Source organism: Somniosus microcephalus, unplaced genomic scaffold (assembly GCF_052327205.1).
Source record: "Somniosus microcephalus isolate GS21.2 unplaced genomic scaffold, FLI_Smic_1.0 unresolved_chr1, whole genome shotgun sequence".
NCBI classification, from domain to species: domain Eukaryota; kingdom Metazoa; phylum Chordata; class Chondrichthyes; order Squaliformes; family Somniosidae; genus Somniosus; species Somniosus microcephalus.
The window spans coordinates 1,582,855-1,597,107 of NW_028225179.1; the positions used below are offsets into that span (position 1 = coordinate 1,582,855).

The window sequence follows — 14,253 nt, forward strand, 5'->3', positions numbered from 1 at the left end:
TCAACACCTCAGTCATGAAAACTGAAATCGCTCTACGTTAAAAAAAACGGAATGATCCGGGACTGTGAGCTCTGCCATTTTAAACAGACACAGAATGATCCGGGATTGTGAGCACTCCCGGTGTAAACAGACCCAGAGTGATTAACAACTGACCACGACCCATTCCATTAAAGACAGGCCTGATTTTCAATGCTTATGAAATCGATGGCAACATAAATCGGACTGTTTCTATAATAGGCGGCCGATTACAATGCCCGCTCTTCTGCTGGACGACAAATTGAAGGTTTACTCCATTATAATTTTTCCATTTATCTCCGTCATTTCTCTCCAGCCAAATGAACCGAGTGCAGGTGTCAGCCGTGGCTCAGCGGCAGCAAAGTCAAGCAGCACTCCAGAGACTTGAGCACATAATCGAGGCTGACACTCCAGTGCAGTACTGAGGTAGTGCTGCACTGTTGGTGCCCCCGTCTTGCTGGTGAGACGTTAAACCGGGCCCTCCGATCCCATGAGAGTATGCCGAAAAGAACGAGGATTTCTCGCCCATTATTTAGCTCTCAACCAAAGACACTAAAACAGATATCTCTTCATTAAGGTTGATAAAAAAATTTCAAATTACATTGCCTCCAAAATAGAAATTTATGTTTCTGCTCCCTAAACATTTGCCTCTGGTCCCGCTACTCTTTCATTCGGTGACAATCTCAGCAGAAGAAAGGAGGAGTTCGACAATCTCCGAATCACGATCACTGCTCCACATTCATTCAAGATGTTGAAGAATTGCAGTGGTCTCTTTTAATTTTAACAAGATATGAGTAATGCATGGGGCACAGACCAGGAGCACCAGGGCGATTCTGACGAAATTGCATTTGAAAGTTTATTTTAGGCAAGTTTCAGTTAAAAGCTCGGAAAGGGTACCAGTATCAAACGTAATAACGACGAGGATGGGATCCGCATTCTCGATTAACAGTCCATCGCCTCAACCTCTCGGCCACCTCGTCTCAACCATGCACTGCTCTCAGCCATTCCATTTCCTGGTTTTTGCATCTAAGCAGAAATACCCTGAAAGAAAGTCCACTTCACCTCTTATCCTGCCCATGCACACAGATCTACAATGTTGAAAATGTACAATCAGCTTAATGTAAGCAAAAGGCCTTCCGCTGCTTCAGTTGAGGGACTGTCAAAAATGGTCGGTTTGAAGCCAGATTCAGAACAGAAAAAGTGTCGCCGAGTTAATTGAACGACCGCGGCAGGACTCGAACTTGCAATCGTCTGATAACTGAAAACCCTCTCATTCGAAGTCAGACGCCTTATCCATTAGGCCACGCGGCCACTGATGCGGCTGTACCTCTTTTTATGGGGTGAATTGTGATCAGATTCAATTAAAATGCTCGCCAAAAAGAAACGGATTGAGGAAAAGATAAACATATTTTAACTGAATGAACAGGACTTCTGCGAGCTGGGTTTGCACCAGCGCAGGGAATCGGAATGCAACTTAAAACATAACGTCGGCGGCTCGTTGGTCTAGGGGTATGATTCTCGCTTAGGGAATTTCTGTGGTTTAAAATGCGAGAGATTCCGGGTTCAAATCCCGGACGAGCCCCGACACATTTACTTAAACTCAACACCTCAGTGATGGAAGCTGAAATCGCTCTACGTTAAAAAAAACGGAATGATCCGGGACTGTGAGCTCTGCCATTTTAAACAGACACAGAATGATCCGGGACTGTGAGCACTCCCGGTGTAAACAGACCCAGAGTGATTAACAACTGACCACGACCCATTCCATTAAAGACAGGCCTGATTTTTAATGCTTATGAAATCGATGGCAACATAAATCGGACTGTTTCTATAATAGGCGGCCGATTACAATGCCCGCTCTTCTGCTGGACGACAAATTGAAGGTTTACTCCATTATAATTTTTCCATTTATCTCCGTCATTTCTCTCCAGCCAAATGAACTGAGTGCAGGTGTCAGCCGTGGCTCAGCGGCAGCAAAGTCAAGCAGCACTCCAGAGACTTGAGCACATAATCCAGGCTGACACTCCAGTGCAGTACTGAGGTAGTGCTGCACTGTTGGTGCCACCGTCTTGCTGGTAAGACGTTAAACCGGGCCCTTCGATCCCATGAGAGTATGCCGAAAAGAGCGAGGATTTCTCGCATATTATTTAGCTCTCAACCAAAGACACTAAAACAGAAAATCTCTTCATTAAGGTTGATAAATATTTTTGAAATTACATTGCCTCCTAAAGGAGAAATTTATGTTTCTGCTCCCTAAACATTTGCCTCTGGTCCCGCTACTCTTTCATTCGGTGACAATCTCAGCAGAAGAAAGGAGGAGTTCGACAATCTCCGAATCACGATCACTGCTCCTCATTCATTCAAGATGTTGAAGAATTGCAGTGGTCTCTTTTAATTTTAACAAGATATGAGTAATGCATGGGGCACAGACCAGGAGCACCAGGGCGACTCTGACGAAATTGCATTTGAAAGTTTATTTTAGGCAAGTTTCAGTTAAAAGCTCGGAAAGGGGACCAGTATCAAACGTAATAACGACGAGGATGGGATCCGCCTTCTCGATTAACAGTCCATCGCCTCAACCTCTCGGCCACCTCGTCTCAACCATGCACTGCTCTCAGCCATTCCATTTCCTGGTTTTTGCATCTAAGCAGAAATACCCTGAAAGAAAGTCCACTTCACCTCTTATCCTGCCCATGCACACAGATCTACAATGTTGAAAATGTACAATCAGCTTAATGTAAGCAAAAGGCCTTCCGCTGCTTCAGTTGAGGGACTGTCAAAAATGGTCGGTTTGAAGCCAGATTCAGAACAGAAAAAGTGTCGCCGAGTTAAATTGAACGACCGCGGCAGGACTCGAACCTGCAATCGTCTGATAACTGAAAAACGTCGCAACCGAAGTCAGACGCCTTATCCATTAGGCCACGCAGCCACTGATGCGGCTGTATTTCTTTTTATGGGGAGAATTGTGAGCAGATTCAATTAAAATGCTCGCAAAAAGAAGCGGATTGAGGAAAAGATAAACATATTTTAACTGAATGAACAGGACTTCTGCGAGCTGGGTTTGCACCAGCGCAGGGAATCGCAATGCAACTTGGAACATAACATCGGCGGCTCGTTGGTCTAGGGATATGATTCTCGCTTAGGGAATTTCTGTGGCTTAAAATGCGAGAGGTCCCGGGTTGAAATCCCGGACGAGCCCCGACACATTTAGTTAAACTCAACACCTCAGTGATGAAAGCTGAAATCGCTCTACGTTAAAAAAAACGGAATGATCCGGGACTGTGAGCTCTGCCATTTTAAACAGACACAGAATGATCCGGGACTGTGAGCACTCCCGGTGTAAACAGACCCAGAGTGATTAACAACTGACCACGACCCATTCCATTAAAGACAGGCCTGATTTTCAATGCTTATGAAATCGATGGCAACATAAATCGGACTGTTTCTATAATAGGCGGCCAATTACAATGCCCGCTCTTCTGCTGGACGACAAATTGAAGGTTTACTCCATTATAATTTTTCCATTTATCTCCGTCATTTCTCTCCAGCCAAATGAACTGAGTGCAGGTGTCAGCCGTGGCTCAGCGGCAGCAAAGTCAAGCAGCACTCCAGAGACTTGAGCACATAATCCAGGCTGACACTCCAGTGCAGTACTGAGGTAGTGCTGCACTGTTGGTGCCACCGTCTTGCTGGTAAGACGTTAAACCGGGCCCTTCGATCCCATGAGAGTATGCCGAAAAGAGCGAGGATTTCTCGCCCATTATTTAGCTCTCAACCAAAGACACTAAAACAGAAAATCTCTTCATTAAGGTTGATAAATATTTTTGAAATTACATTGCCTCCTAAAGGAGAAATTTATGTTTCTGCTCCCTAAACATTTGCCTCTGGTCCCGCTACTCTTTCATTCGGTGACAATCTCAGCAGAAGAAAGGAGGAGTTCGACAATCTCCGAATCACGATCACTGCTCCACATTCATTCAAGATGTTGAAGAATTGCAGTGGTCTCTTTTAATTTTAACAAGATATGAGTAATGCATGGGGCACAGACCAGGAGCACCAGGGCGATTCTGACGAAATTGCATTAGAAAGTTTATTTTAGGCAAGTTTCAGTTATAAGCTCGGAAAGGGGACCAGTATCAAACGTAATAACGACGAGGATGGGATCCGCCTTCTCGATTAAAAGTCCATCGCCTCAACCTCTCGGCCACCTCGTCTCAACCATGCACTGCTCTCAGCCATTCCATTTCCTGGTTTTTGCATCTAAGCCAGAAATACCCTGAAAGAAAGTCCACTTCACCTCTTATCCTGCCCATGCACACAGATCTACAATGTTGAAAATGTACAATCAGCTTAATGTAAGCAAAAGGCCTTCCGCTGCTTCAGTTGAGGTACTGTCAAAAATGGTCGGTTTGAAGCCAGATTCAGAACAGAAAAAGTGTCGCCGAGTTAAATTGAACGACCGCGGCAGGACTCGAACCTGCAATCGTCTGATAACTGAAAAACGTCGTCAACCGAAGTCAGACGCCTTATCCATTAGGCCACGCAGCCACTGATGCGGCTGTATTTCTTTTTATGGGGAGAATTGTGAGCAGATTCAATTAAAATGCTCGCAAAAAGAAGCGGATTGAGGAAAAGATAAACATATTTTAACTGAATGAACAGGACTTCTGCGAGCTGGGTTTGCACCAGCGCAGGGAATCGCAATGCAACTTGGAACATAACATCGGCGGCTCGTTGGTCTAGGGGTATGATTCTCGCTTAGGGAATTTCTGTGGCTTAAAATGCGAGAGGTCCCGGATTGAAATCCCGGACGAGCCCCGACACATTTAGTTAAACTCAACACCTCAGTGATGAAAGCTGAAATCGCTCTACGTTAAAAAAAACGGAATGATCCGGGACTGTGAGCTCTGCCATTTTAAACAGACACAGAATGATCCGGCACTGTGAGCACTCCCGGTGTAAACAGACCCAGAGTGATTAACAACTGACCACGGCCCATTCCATTAAAGACAGGCCTGATTTTCAATGCTTATGAAATCGATGGCAACATAAATCGGACTGTTTCTATAATAGGCGGCCGATTGCAATGCCCGCTCTTCTGCTGGACGACAAATTGAAGGTTTACTCCATTATAATTTTTCCATTTATCTCCGTCATTTCTCTGCAGCCAAATGAATTGAGTGTAGGTGTCAGCCGTGGCTCAGCGGCAGCAAAGTCAAGCAGCACTCCAGAGACTTGAGCACATAATCCAGGCTGACACTCCAGTGCAGTACTGAGGTAGTGCTGCACTGTTGGTGCCCCCGTCTTGCTGGTGAGACGTTAAACCGGGCCCTCCGATCCCATGAGAGTATGCCGAAAAGAGCGAGGATTTCTCGCCCATTATCTAGCTCTCAACCAAAGACACTAAAACAGAAAATCTCTTCATTAAGGTTGATAAATATTTTTGAAATTACATTGCCTCCAAAATAGAAATTTATGTTTCTGCTCCCTAAACATTTGCCTCTGGTCCCGCTACTCTTTCATTCGGTGACAATCTCAGCAGAAGAAAGGAGGAGTTCGACAATCTCCGAATCACGATCACTGCTCCACATTCATTCAAGATGTTGAAGAATTGCAGTGGTCTCTTTTAATTTTAACAAGATATGAGTAATGCATGGGGCACAGACCAGGAGCACCAGGGCGATTCTGACGAAATTGCATTTGAAAGTTTATTTTAGGCAAGTTTCAGTTAAAAGCTCGGGAAGGGGACCAGTATCAAACCTAATAACGACGAGGATGGGATCCGCATTCTCGATTAACAGTCCATCGCCTCAACCTCTCGGCCACCTCGTCTCAACCATGCACTGCTCTCAGCCATTCCATTTCCTGGTGTTTGCATCTAAGCAGAAATACCCTGAAAGAAAGTCCACTTCACCTCTTATCCTGCCCATGCACACAGATCTACAATGTTGAAAATGTACAATCAGCTTAATGTAAGCAAAAGGCCTTCCGCTGCTTCAGTTGAGGGACTGTCAAAAATGGTCGGTTTGAAGCCAGATTCAGAACAGAAAAAGGGTCGCCGAGTTAAATTGAACGACCGCGGCAGGACTCGAGCCTGCAATCGTCTGATAACTGAAAAACCTCGCAACCGACGTCAGACGCCTTATCCATTAGGCCACGCGGCCACTGATGCGGCTGTATTTCTTTTTATGGGGAGAATTGTGAGCAGATTCAATTAAAATGCTCGCAAAAAGAAGCGGATTGAGGAAAAGATAAACATATTTTAACTGAATGAACAGGACTTCTGCGAGCTGGGTTTGCACCAGCGCAGGGAATCGCAATGCAACTTGGAACATAACATCGGCGGCTCGTTGGTCTAGGGGTATGATTCTCGCTTAGGGAATTTCTGTGGTTTAAAATGCGAGAGGTCCCGGGTTGAAATCCCGGACGAGCCCCGACACATTTAGTTAAACTCAACACCTCAGTGATGAAAGCTGAAATCGCTCTACGTTAAAAAAAACGGAATGATCCGGGACTGTGAGCTCTGCCATTTTAAACAGACACAGAATGATCCGGGACTGTGAGCACTCCCGGTGTAAACAGACCCAGAGTGATTAACAACTGACCACGACCCATTCCATTAAAGACAGGCCTGATTTTCAATGCTTATGAAATCGATGGCAACATAAATCGGACTGTTTCTATAATAGGCGGCCGATTACAATGCCCGCTCTTCTGCTGGACGACAAATTGAAGGTTTACTCCATTATAATTTTTCCATTTATCTCCGTCATTTCTCTCCAGCCAAATGAACTGAGTGCAGGTGTCAGCCGTGGCTCAGCGGCAGCAAAGTCAAGCAGCACTCCAGAGACTTGAGCACATAATCCAGGCTGACACTCCAGTGCAGTACTGAGGTAGTGCTGCACTGTTGGTGCCACCGTCTTGCTGGTAAGACGTTAAACCGGGCCCTTCGATCCCATGAGAGTATGCCGAAAAGAGCGAGGATTTCTCGCATATTATTTAGCTCTCAACCAAAGACACTAAAACAGAAAATCTCTTCATTAAGGTTGATAAATATTTTTGAAATTACATTGCCTCCTAAAGGAGAAATTTATGTTTCTGCTCCCTAAACATTTGCCTCTGGTCCCGCTACTCTTTCATTCGGTGACAATCTCAGCAGAAGAAAGGAGGAGTTCGACAATCTCCGAATCACGATCACTGCTCCTCATTCATTCAAGATGTTGAAGAATTGCAGTGGTCTCTTTTAATTTTAACAAGATATGAGTAATGCATGGGGCACAGACCAGGAGCACCAGGGCGACTCTGACGAAATTGCATTTGAAAGTTTATTTTAGGCAAGTTTCAGTTAAAAGCTCGGAAAGGGGACCAGTATCAAACGTAATAACGACGAGGATGGGATCCGCCTTCTCGATTAACAGTCCATCGCCTCAACCTCTCGGCCACCTCGTCTCAACCATGCACTGCTCTCAGCCATTCCATTTCCTGGTTTTTGCATCTAAGCAGAAATACCCTGAAAGAAAGTCCACTTCACCTCTTATCCTGCCCATGCACACAGATCTACAATGTTGAAAATGTACAATCAGCTTAATGTAAGCAAAAGGCCTTCCGCTGCTTCAGTTGAGGGACTGTCAAAAATGGTCGGTTTGAAGCCAGATTCAGAACAGAAAAAGTGTCGCCGAGTTAAATTGAACGACCGCGGCAGGACTCGAACCTGCAATCGCCTGATAACTGAAAAACTTCGCAACCGAAGTCAGACGCCTTATCCATTAGGCCACGCAGCCACTGATGCGGCTGTATTTCTTTTTATGGGGAGAATTGTGAGCAGATTCAATTAAAATGCTCGCAAAAAGAAGCGGATTGAGGAAAAGATAAACATATTTTAACTGAATGAACAGGACTTCTGCGAGCTGGGTTTGCACCAGCGCAGGGAATCGCAATGCAACTTGGAACATAACATCGGCGGCTCGTTGGTCTAGGGATATGATTCTCGCTTAGGGAATTTCTGTGGCTTAAAATGCGAGAGGTCCCGGGTTGAAATCCCGGACGAGCCCCGACACATTTAGTTAAACTCAACACCTCAGTGAAATCGCTCTACGTTAAAAAAAACGGAATGATCCGGGACTGTGAGCTCTGCCATTTTAAACAGACACAGAATGATCCGGGACTGTGAGCACTCCCGGTGTAAACAGACCCAGAGTGATTAACAACTGACCACGACCCATTCCATTAAAGACAGGCCTGATTTTCAATGCTTATGAAATCGATGGCAACATAAATCGGACTGTTTCTATAATAGGCGGCCGATTACAATGCCCGCTCTTCTGCTGGACGACAAATTGAAGGTTTACTCCATTATAATTTTTCCATTTATCTCCGTCATTTCTCTCCAGCCAAATGAACTGAGTGCAGGTGTCAGCCGTGGCTCAGCGGCAGCAAAGTCAAGCAGCACTCCAGAGACTTGAGCACATAATCCAGGCTGACACTCCAGTGCAGTACTGAGGTAGTGCTGCACTGTTGGTGCCACCGTCTTGCTGGTAAGACGTTAAACCGGGCCCTTCGATCCCATGAGAGTATGCCGAAAAGAGCGAGGATTTCTCGCCCATTATTTAGCTCTCAACCAAAGACACTAAAACAGAAAATCTCTTCATTAAGGTTGATAAATATTTTTGAAATTACATTGCCTCCTAAAGGAGAAATTTATGTTTCTGCTCCCTAAACATTTGCCTCTGGTCCCGCTACTCTTTCATTCGGTGACAATCTCAGCAGAAGAAAGGAGGAGTTCGACAATCTCCGAATCACGATCACTGCTCCACATTCATTCAAGATGTTGAAGAATTGCAGTGGTCTCTTTTAATTTTAACAAGATATGAGTAATGCATGGGGCACAGACCAGGAGCACCAGGGCGATTCTGACGAAATTGCATTAGAAAGTTTATTTTAGGCAAGTTTCAGTTATAAGCTCGGAAAGGGGACCAGTATCAAACGTAATAACGACGAGGATGGGATCCGCCTTCTCGATTAACAGTCCATCGCCTCAACCTCTCGGCCACCTCGTCTCAACCATGCACTGCTCTCAGCCATTCCATTTCCTGGTTTTTGCATCTAAGCCAGAAATACCCTGAAAGAAAGTCCACTTCACCTCTTATCCTGCCCATGCACACAGATCTACAATGTTGAAAATGTACAATCAGCTTAATGTAAGCAAAAGGCCTTCCGCTGCTTCAGTTGAGGGACTGTCAAAAATGGTCGGTTTGAAGCCAGATTCAGAACAGAAAAAGTGTCGCCGAGTTAATTGAACGACCGCGGCAGGACTCGAACCTGCAATCGTCTGATAACTGAAAAAGCTCGTCAACCGAAATCAGACGCCTTATCCATTAGGCCACGCGGCCACTGATGCGGCTGTACCTCTTTTTATGGGGAGAATTGTGATCAGATTCAATTAAAATGCTCGCCAAAAAGAAACGGATTGAGGAAAAGACAAACATATTTTAACTGAATGAACAGGACTTCTGCGAGCTGGGTTTGCACCAGCGCAGGGAATCGCAATGCAACTTGAAACATAACATCGGCGGCTCGTTGGTCTAGGTGTATGATTCTCGCTTAGGGAATTTCTGTGGCTTATAAATGCGAGAGGTCCCGGGTTCAAATCCCGGACGAGCCCCGACACATTTAGTTAAACTCAACAGCTCAGTGATGAAAGCTGAAATCGCTCTACGTTAAAAAAACGGAATGATCCGGGACTGTGAGCTCTGCCATTTTAAACAGACACAGAATGATCCGGGACTGTGAGCACTCCCGGTGTACACAGACCCAGAGTGATTAACAACTGACCACGACCCATTCCGTTAAAGACAGGCCTGATTTTCAATGCTGATGAAATCGATGGCAACATAAATCGGACTGTTTCTATAATAGGCGGCCGATTACAATGCCCGCTCTTCTGCTGGACGACAAATTGAAGGTTTACTCCATTATAATTTTTCCATTTATCTCCATCATTTCTCTCCAGCCAAATGAACTGAGTGTAGGTGTCAGCCGTGGCTCAGCGGCAGCAAAGTCAAGCAGCACTCCAGAGACTTGAGCACATAATCCAGGCTGACACTCCAGTGCAGTACTGAGGTAGTGCTGCAGTGTTGGTGCCCCCGTCTTGCTGGTAAGACGTTAAACCGGGCCCTCCGATCCCATGAGAGTATGCCGAAAAGAACGAGGATTTCTCGCCCATTATTTAGCTCTCAACCAAAGACACTAAAACAGTAAATCTCTTCATTAAGGTTGATAAATATTTTTGAAATTACATTGCCTCCAAAAGGAGAAATTTATGTTTCTGCTCCCTAAACATTTGCCTCTGGTCCCGCTACTCTTTCATTCGGTGACAATCTCAGCAGAAGAAAGGAGGAGTTCGACAATCTCCGAATCACGATCACTGCTCCACATTCATTCAATTTGTTGAAGAATTGCAGTGGTCTCTTTTAATTTTAACAAGATATGAGTAATGCATGGGGCACAGACCAGGAGCACCAGGGCGATTCTGACGAAATTGCATTTGAAAGTTTAGTTTAGGCAAGTTTCAGTTAAAAGCTCGGAAAGGGGACCAGTATCAAACGTAATAACGACGAGGATGGGATCCGCCTTCTCGATTAACAGTCCATCGCCTCAACCTCTCGGCCACCTCGTCTCAACCATGCACTGCTCTCAGACATTCCATTTCCTGGTTTTAGCATCGAAGCAGAAATACCCTGAAAGAAAGTCCACTTCACCTCTTATCCTGCCCATGCACACAGATCTACAATGTTGAAAATGTACAATCAGCTTAATGTAAGCAAAAGGCCTTCCGCTGCTTCAGTTGAGGGACTGTCAAAAATGGTCGGTTTGAAGCCAGATTCAGAACAGAAAAAGTGTCGCCGAGTTAATTGAACGACCGCGGCAGGACTCGAACCTGCAATCGTCTGATAACTGAAAAACCTCACAACCGAAGTCAGACGCCTTATCCATTAGGCCACGCGACCACCGATGCAGCTGTACCTCTTTTTATGGGGAGAATTGTGATCAGATTCAATTAAAATGCTCGCCAAAAAGAAACGGATTGAGGAAAAGATAAACATATTTTAACTGAATTAACAGGACTTCTGCGAGCTGGTTTTGCACCAGCGCAGGGAATCGGAATGCAACTTGAAACATAACGTCGGCGGCTCGTTGGTCTAGGGGTATGATTCTCGCTTCGGGAATTTCTGTGGCTTAAAATGCGAGAGGTCGCGGGTTCAAATCCCGGACGAGCCCCGACACATTTAGTTAAACTCAACACCTCAGTCATGAAAGCTGAAATCGCTCTATCTTAAAAAAAACGGAATGATCCGGGACTGTGAGCTCTGCCATTTTAAACAGACACAGAATGATCCGGAACTGTGAGCACTCCCGGTGAAAACAGACCCAGAGTGATTAACAACTGACCACGACCTATTCCATTAAAGACAGGCCTGATTTTCAATGCTTATGAAATCGATGGCAACATAAATCGGACTGTTTCTATAATAGGCGGCCGATTACAATGCCCGCTCTTCTGCTGGACGACAAATTGAAGGTTTACTCCATTATAATTATTCCATTTATCTCCGTCATTTCTCTGCAGCCAAATGAATTGAGTGTAGGTGTCAGCCGTGGCTCAGCGGCAGCAAAGTCAAGCAGCACTCCAGAGACTTGAGCACATAATCCAGGCTGACACTTCAGTGCAGTACTGAGGTAGTGCTGCACTGTTGGTGCCCCCGTCTTGCTGGTGAGACGTTAAACCGGGCCCTCCGATCCCACGAGAGTATGCCGAAAAAAGCGAGGATTTCTCGCCCATTATTTAGCTCTCAACCAAAGACACTAAAACAGAAAATCTCTTCATTAAGGTTGATAAATATTTTTGAAATCACATTGCCTCCAAAATAGAAATTTATGTTTCTGCTCCCTAAACATTTGCCTCTGGTCCCGCTACTCTTTCATTCGGTGACAATCTCAGCAGAAGAAAGGAGGAGTTCGACAATCTCCGAATCACGATCACTGCTCCACATTCATTCAAGATGTTGAAGAATTGCAGTGGTCTCTTTTAATTTTAACAAGATATGAGTAATGCATGGGGCACAGACCAGGAGCACCAGGGCGATTCTGACGAAATTGCATTTGAAAGTTTATTTTAGGCAAGTTTCAGTTAAAAGCTCGGAAAGGGGACCAGTATCAAACCTAATAACGACGAGGATGGGATCCGCATTCTCGATTAACAGTCCATCGCCTCAACCTCTCGGCCACCTCGTCTCAACCATGCACTGCTCTCAGCCATTCCATTTCCTGGTTTTTGCATCTAAGCAGAAATACCCTGAAAGAAAGTCCACTTCACCTCTTATCCTGCCCATGCACACAGATCTACAATGTTGAAAATGTACAATCAGCTTAATGTAAGCAAAAGGCCTTCCGCTGCTTCAGTTGAGGGACTGTCAAAAATGGTCGGTTTGAAGCCAGATTCAGAACAGCAAAAGTGTCGCCGAGTTAATTGAACGACCGCGGCAGGACTCGAACCTGCAATCGTCTGATAACTGAAAAACCTCAGCAATCGAAGTCAGACGCCTTATCCATTAGGCCACGCGGCCACTGATGCGGCTGTACCTCTTTTTATGGGGAGAATTGTGATCAGATTCAATTAAAATGCTCGCCAAAAAGAAACGGATTGAGGAAAAGATAAACATATTTTAACTGAATGAACAGGACTTCTGCGAGCTGGGTTTGCACCAGCGCAGGGAATCGCAATGCAACTTGAAACATAACTTCGGCGGTTCGTTGGTCTCGGGGTATGATTCTCGCTTAGGGAATTTCTGCGGCATTATAAATGCGAGAGTTCACGGGTTCAAATCCCGGACGAGCCCCGACACATTTAGTTAAACTCAACACCTCAGTGATGAAAGCTGAAATCGCTCTACGTTAAAAAAAAACGGAATGATCCGGGACTGTGAGCTCTGCCATTTTAAACAGACACAGAATGATCCGGGACTGTGAGCACTCCCGGTGTAAACAGACCCAGAGTGATTAACAACTGACCAGAACCCATTCCATTAAAGACACGCCTGATTTTCAATGCTTATGAAATCGATGGCAACATAAATCGGACTGTTACTATAATAGGCGGCCGATTACAATGCCCGCTCTTCTGCTGGACGACAAATTGAAGGTTTACTCCATTATAATTTTTCCATTTATCTCCGTCATTTCTCTCCAGCCAAATGAACTGAGTGTCGGTGTCAGCCGTGGCTCAGCGGGGGCAAAGTCAAGCAGCACTCCAGAGACTTGAGCACATAATCCAGGCTGACACTCCAGTGCAGTACTGAGGTACTGCTGCACTGTTGGTGCCCCCGTCTTGCTGGTAAGACGTTAAACCGGGCCCTCCGATCCCATGAGAGTATGCCGAAAAGAACGAGGATTTCTCGCCCATTATTTAGCTCTCAAGCAAAGACACTAAAACAGAAAATCTCTTCATTAAGGTTGATAAATATTTTTGAAATTACATTGCCTCCTAAAGGAGAAATTTATGTTTCTGCTCCCTAAACATTTGCCTCTGGTCCCGCTACACTTTCATTCGTTGACAATTTCAGCAGAAGAAAGGAGGAGTTCGACAATCCCCGAATCACGATCACTGCTCCACATTCATTCAAGAAGTTGAAAAATTGCAGTGGTCTCTTTTAATTTTAATAAGATATGAGTAATGCATGGGGAACAGACCAGGAGCACCAGGGCGATTCTGACGAAATTGCATTTGAAAGTTTATTTTAGGCAAGTTTCAGTTAAAAGCTCGGAAAGGGTACCAGTATTAAACGTAATAACGACGAGGATGGGATCCGCATTCTCGATTAACAGTCCATCGCCTTAACCTCTCGGCCACCTCGTCTCAAACATGCACTGCTCTCAGCCAATCCATTTCCTGCCTTTTGCATCTAAGCAGAAATACCCTGAAAGAAAGTGCACTTCACCGCTTATCCTGCCCGTGCACACAGATCTGCAATGTTGAAAATGTACAATCAGCTTAATGTAAGCAAAAGTCCTTCCGCTGCTTCAGTTGAGGGACTGTCAAGGATGGTCGGTTTGAAGCCAGATTCAGAACAGATAAAGTTTCGCCCACTTAATTAAACGACCGCGGCAAGACTCAAACCTGCAATCTTCTGATAACTGTAAAACTCACAACTGACGTCAGACGCCTTATCCATTAGGCCACGC

The 14,253-nt window shown here is 45.2% G+C and overlaps 2 non-coding genes across 2 annotated transcripts; one reads left to right on the forward strand and one right to left on the reverse strand.

The window, feature by feature from the left end:
• The first annotated feature begins 1,507 nt into the window (after positions 1 to 1,507).
• On the forward strand, positions 1,508 to 1,597 carry trnap-agg (transfer RNA proline (anticodon AGG)). The gene is given in 2 exon segments: positions 1,508 to 1,543; positions 1,562 to 1,597. It is a non-coding gene; the product is annotated as a tRNA-Pro (tRNA).
• Positions 1,598 to 12,546: 10,949 nt separating this feature from the next.
• Positions 12,547 to 12,638, reverse strand: trnar-ucg (transfer RNA arginine (anticodon UCG)). The gene is given in 2 exon segments: positions 12,547 to 12,582; positions 12,602 to 12,638. It is a non-coding gene; the product is annotated as a tRNA-Arg (tRNA).
• Between the last annotated feature and the right edge of the window lie 1,615 nt (positions 12,639 to 14,253).